Here is a 6,000-nt window from a genome sequence, read left to right as displayed (position 1 = left end):
TTCAGAGTCTTCAGATTATTTACTCCAGTTATATTTGACATATTTTCTCCAAACTTCTCCTGCCTTCACTGAGAACAACCACATTAGGAGGCTGGCCGGTTAATTACGGCCGCCAGGTGGCGCCCGCAGGCTGCACAGTTGTAATTGGCGGAGAGCAGCAGTGCAATCAGGTGCATTGATTCACAGGTGGCTGCTGAGGACGCGACACTGGACTTCCTGTCTCGTCGTTTTATTTCAAGAGAAACGGAGTCAGTGGGTAAAGATCGAGTCAAAGTGGAGAGCGGAGGTTCGAGAGCATCAGAGGAGACAACTTCTCTGGAGACACGAGGTGAGACGATGATTTAATGTGCTGAATTGTTTTGTCTCCTTTACTTCTTACATATGTTACTGAGACACGGAGGCAGGCAGGCAGACAGACAGACAGGCAGGCAGACAGACAGACAGACAGACAGACAGACATGCACACAGACATAGAGACATACATGCACACAGAAATACAGACAGACAGACATACATTCACACAGACAGACAGACAGACAGACAGACATGCACACAGACAGATACGCAGACAGGTATGCAGACAGACAGACAGACAGTCATACATGCAGACAGACATGCACACAGAAATACAGACAGACATGCACACAGACATCCACACAGACATGCACACAGACAGACATGCACACAGACAGACATGCACACAGACAGACATGCACACAGACAGATATGCAGACAGACAGACATGCACACAGACAGACATCCACACAGACATCCACACAGACATGCACACAGATATGCAGACAGACAGACATGCACACACACAGACATGCACACAGACAGACATGCACACAGACAGAAATACAGACAGACAGACATGCACACAGACAGACATGCAGACACACAGACATGCACACAGACAGACATGCACACAGACAGACATGCACACACACAGACATGCACACACACAGACATGCACACACAGACATGCACACACACAGACATGCACACAGACAGACATGCAAGGTGTTGAAGCAGCAGCTCTTGAACCCTGTGACCCATGTTCACAGATATGTTTTCATTCAGTGTGTCAGCCAGCGGATGGCGCTTCGCAGCTTCTACTGCAGCCTACTTGTGAATGACTCAATATTGTGTGTGCGTGTGTGTGATAATGTGTACGTGTGTGTGTGAATGTGTACGCGTGTAAGTGTGTGTGTAGTCAAACAGAACAGTAAGGGGAAGACAGGGGGCGCCAGAGAAGCGCACAGAGCTGCAGCAACATTTATGAGAAAACTTTTTTACTATTCTTTATTGATTGAAGAAAACACAATTATACGCAACAAGTACAAAATGTTAAGTATAATGTAGAATGAAAACTGCATATTATCACACAACAAATTTAAAATACACGTATACAGAGAATAAACCCAGATTAAAAATACATTAAATTAAGTAAAACTGAGGATTACAGACTATGATTGTTTTTATTAGTACACACAGATCTTCAGAACATTTGAATTTCATTCATTTCAAAGACCTTGTGAAGTTCGATTTCATTATAATTTGAAAATTGTTGGGCTTTTTATAAATTAAGTTTTATGACTGAAGATTAAATTGGTTTAAATGACTTAAAATAACTTAACTTAAAAAGCACCTTTCAAAACACTTGTTACAAACTTGACCAAAGCGCTGTACAATTTAAAAACACATGAAGAAAAGTACATGAATGAAATAAAATGAGATAAAGCAACAACTTAACTCACAGGTTACGTTTCTCAGTCTTCAGCTGTCCAGTGTTGGAGCCGCCTCACATTTCTGTTCTTGGCGTCGACCCTGACACGATCTTCTGTTGTGATCCACAAACATCGATGTCTCCTTCATTCTCTGATGCTCTTCTGTTCACCACAGTTGTAAAGACTGGTTAGTTGTGTTACCATAGCCTTTCAGCCAGCTCCAACCAGTCTGGCCATTCTCCTCTGACTTATCTAATCAACAAGGAGTTTGTGACCTCAGAGCTTCACTGTGTGCGTTTGGTTTTCTCTGGAGACTGTTGTGTGGAAAACCCAGTGGAGTCGAAGCAGTGCCTCAGAACTGTACCTGAGTGCAGTAAGACACTGAGGTATAGTCCCAGCCTCCCTCGGTGTCTCTGCTTTACTGACACAGAGAAGATGAGACACTGACAACAAGGTGAGACAGCTGCAACATCCGGAGGGAAACAAGTTTAAACACACAGTAGTTGGGGATTGCTCTGGCTCTATCATCACAGTACTGCCTCTATGCACAGAAATACACAGCCCATCAAACTGATACTTAGCTATACTCTCAAGAAACCCCCAAGAAACCCCCAAGAAACCAGAGTCGGTTTCTGTATTTCTGTTTCCAAAGCAGCAGGCGCTTGTGCACTGGATAGAGATACAACAACAGTCTTTTATGAATGATTAATGCAGATATGTGAACAATCGTATCTTGAACAACAGAGGTAACGCCGACTGTTTTTAGAATTGGAGCAGATGTTGAGATACAAAGCAAAGCCGGATACACAGAAACACGTTAACTGTCCTTCAACGTGTTTCTGAGTAACTGACGGTGGTAGTTTGTCACATGAAAGATTAATGCTCCTGTGAATTATTGAATTATACACAGCTGTTATCATCGTCTTATCTGGAAAATAATCTGGACGTGGGACACTGTCAATGTAGGAAAGGAAGTGATGTTGAAATAGAGGAGTTTTTCCATGTGTTGCAGTGCATGTGTGAGAGCTGTGTCTGTCTGTTGTCTAGGAAACACAAAGAAGAGTCTAAAACCACAACCTTAACTCAAAAGCAACTTTAAACTTGAAAGAAAAAGTTATTTGACATTTATCGTGATAATTCTTGCTATGATTTAATGTGAACTTAGCTGAAAGTCTTCTGTCACCGCTCCTCTCTCCCAGGAGAGATGATGATGGAGAAATAAAACCTATAGATTGCACAACAGCCACGCCCTTTTCCCTGCCCTGGAATGCCGTGGGGGGGGGGGCGAGAGGCAACGACGAGGACTGACTGCTAACCCTCTTTTTTCTGGTTCTGGTGTGGTTGCCTTGCATCACAGTGTGTCATGCCCGTTCCTGTCTTAAGACTTCATGAGTAAATCTGAATAATCCACTGCAACTATTGACGTGCCTCTCGGTGTCTATTTCCAAAAATGTCCTCCGACGTTTTACTGATGTTGGGAAATAGTTTTACAGACAGTTGTGTCCTGGCTGATAAAAGCAAAGATCAAACAGGAGTAAACGCATTCAAGAAAAGTAATCGACTATTTTAGATTTACGTTTCAAGACAATAAGGCCAAACATTTGCTGATAACAACTTCTTAAATGTGTTTAGGGCTTTTCTCAGTTTTAATGAAAGTACAACTAGAAACAAACAAGTAAGGAAGGCATTAGATTTGTTCTTAAAATCCAATATGTGCAGACCATGAGCTCATTACTGATAAATCACCTGCAGATTTGTTCTGTAATGTAGGGACATATGTTTATCGACCTTTTCTGCTTTAAGATCTAACTTGCCTCTTGTTCTGACGTGATCGCGTCTGTAATGAGACTTCATCGTTTGTTTGTTTGGGCACAGACAACACGAGAAAACTAAAGATTCATAGAAAAGCTCATTGAGGAACGTGGCCCCGCCAGCCAAGTATTCTTGTCTCAGTGTGACTCCCATGGAAACACCACAGGGCCTGAATAGCCTGAAATAGAGAGAAAGAAGGAGCGGTAGAGAGAAGGAGGCTACTGGAAAAAAAAAAAACCCTGGGTTGTTAGCAAATGGACGAGTGACTCAGAAACGCTGCTTTAGAGACTGACTGTTTCCACTGGAAGGCCACGGTGCAGCCAGGATACTCCCTTTAGCCACTGAGCCTGCCTCATGCCCAAAAACAGAGATGCTGTCTTGCCCCCTTGTTTAACCACATGCGCATATACACAGTAACACACACTCACACACATGATGGACTAACTGGCATTTCCATGGTGCGGAGATGCATACACACACACACGGACACACATAGAAAACGACTTGTTCCTCTGCATCAGCACTTGATTGGACCTGTGATTCCATTAACTCCACCCCGAGGAAATAAATATAAGACCAGAATCCGCCTGGGTTTGAGTGTTGGACCTTTGGACCTTCAGGATGACTTGTGGGAACTATTCTATCGCTCACTGGGAATATAATATCAAACATTTGTGGACTTTTTCCTCCTTGGATTCAGAGGACGAGCTCGCTGGCAGGTTATTTTTCTGCCATGGACAGCAGCAGACAAACAGATGAGAAGATGAAGGATCTGTATGTACTTCAGATTTACTTAGATTTCTTTGCAGGGTTGTGTGTCTGAGATGATCTCTGATCCCTTCCACAGCAGTGAGGAGTTTCCTTTTTTTCAACATGGAACTGAAACATGAATTCCTGCCCCGTGTATTTGCTCTGGAGTCGGCTGTCACATCTGGATTTCACCAGAAATGGGGGGCTAAGGTAAAGAATGCAGTCTAATAGCAGGAGGGTGAGAGTCACACGCTTGCATCCACCTGGGAGCTGCTCAGTGTCATCGCCGTGTCCTGCGTGTTACTGACAGACCACTTGCACTGAGTCGCTGAGGTCAGTGTGTCTGCGAGGGTGCTGTGAGCGAAATGAGACAGGAAAAGATATGGACAGAGCAGGGAGAGATAAAGCTGAGCAGCTGCTGTTTACACACACACACACACACACACACACACACACACACACACACACACACACACACACACACACACACACACATAAACAGTCTGTGTATCCTGACTCCTCCTCGTTGCCCCACCCTCCCCTCTCTCGTGCTCCCTCCCCTCTCTCCCTTTTCCAGTAGAAGGTACATGTGCAGTGAGCGACAGCAAAGCAGTTCAGGGCACGAGCCAAAGGAGCACACACCCACCAGCAAGAGAGCAAGACTGCATTATTCAACGGATCCTCTTCTCTACACTCCTCTGGGGTAGGGCACACACACACACACACACACACACACACACACACACACACACTCTCACACCAGCAGACAAACTTCCAGACAGCTCCTGCACACACTCCCTCTCAGCAGCTGCAGTGGAGAGGTTCTCAAACAGCAGAGGTAAGGTTCAGAGAGCTTCCACAGATTCCCGTCTCCCTCTGAGACTTCGTGTTGGTCACTGACAAACAGTGCTACTGTTGTGCAAAGAATGTGCTCATGATGTTGTTGCTTGTTCGACCTTGTTCACTCTGCTCCGAGCCATTTTTTTTTATCCTTTCTGGCAAGAGGCGCTGTGGAATAAGTTTTCAAAAAAAGTTTCAGCTTCGGTTAATGCCTGCTGTTCAAGAGCGGGACATCAGACAGCACCTGTTAATGCTTGGGCACGTTTCAGGAGCGTAAATGGATGCTTCATTTATTCAAAGTAAGTCCAGAGAGTACTTGTGAGTACACGGGTTTGCCCCTGTGGGCGTGTGCACACGTCGTTTGCATGCGCGCCATCCCACCCACATGGGCGTGCATGTCCTTGTGCGCACTCTTGGTAATGGGCGGTGAGGGGATGGATGGCAAAGTTTGGTGCGTCCACCCACTCGTGAACCAAACTGGAGAAGGCTTTCCTGCTGTTCTCTGGGAAATGGCTGTAAGGTTGTGAGTGGAGGAGCTGCAGAGGAATGAAAAAGCTCTTAGGTCGAATCCTTTCCGTCACAGTGGATAATAACAGGGCTCGTACGTTTATTAATATCACTGAATTCTTCTATGATTGTAGGTTAGAGCTCTGGTGGAATAAATAACTTTTTCGTACCTTTTACAATGTTGGAGGCATATTAAATTCAAAATGGGCGCTTATTTTAATTTAATGCTTATGATTACAACTATAAAAACAAATATACAGAATTAGAAAATGAAAAATAAAACACCCTCTTTTATTCATTTCCCTGTTAGTGCTCATCTAAACAGCCACACAGGGAATCCATTTCCTTATCAGGACATCCT

General features: G+C 44.4%; 1 protein-coding gene across 2 annotated transcripts in view; it reads left to right on the top strand.

Moving 5' to 3' along the window:
* The first annotated feature begins 225 nt into the window (after nt 1-225).
* Nucleotides 226-6,000, top strand: part of lmna (lamin A) — a 31,298-nt gene continuing 25,523 nt past the window's right edge. Inside the window, exons 1-2 of one of the 2 annotated variants that reach the window (XM_035164440.2) lie at nt 226-328; nt 4,870-4,995. The gene's annotated coding sequence lies outside the window, so the exon portion shown is untranslated. The other variant, XM_035164441.2, reaches the window with a different exon arrangement.

This window comes from Hippoglossus stenolepis, chromosome 8 (assembly GCF_022539355.2).
Source record: "Hippoglossus stenolepis isolate QCI-W04-F060 chromosome 8, HSTE1.2, whole genome shotgun sequence".
NCBI lineage: Eukaryota > Metazoa > Chordata > Actinopteri > Pleuronectiformes > Pleuronectidae > Hippoglossus > Hippoglossus stenolepis.
This window is presented reverse-complemented; position numbering and strand designations above follow the sequence as displayed.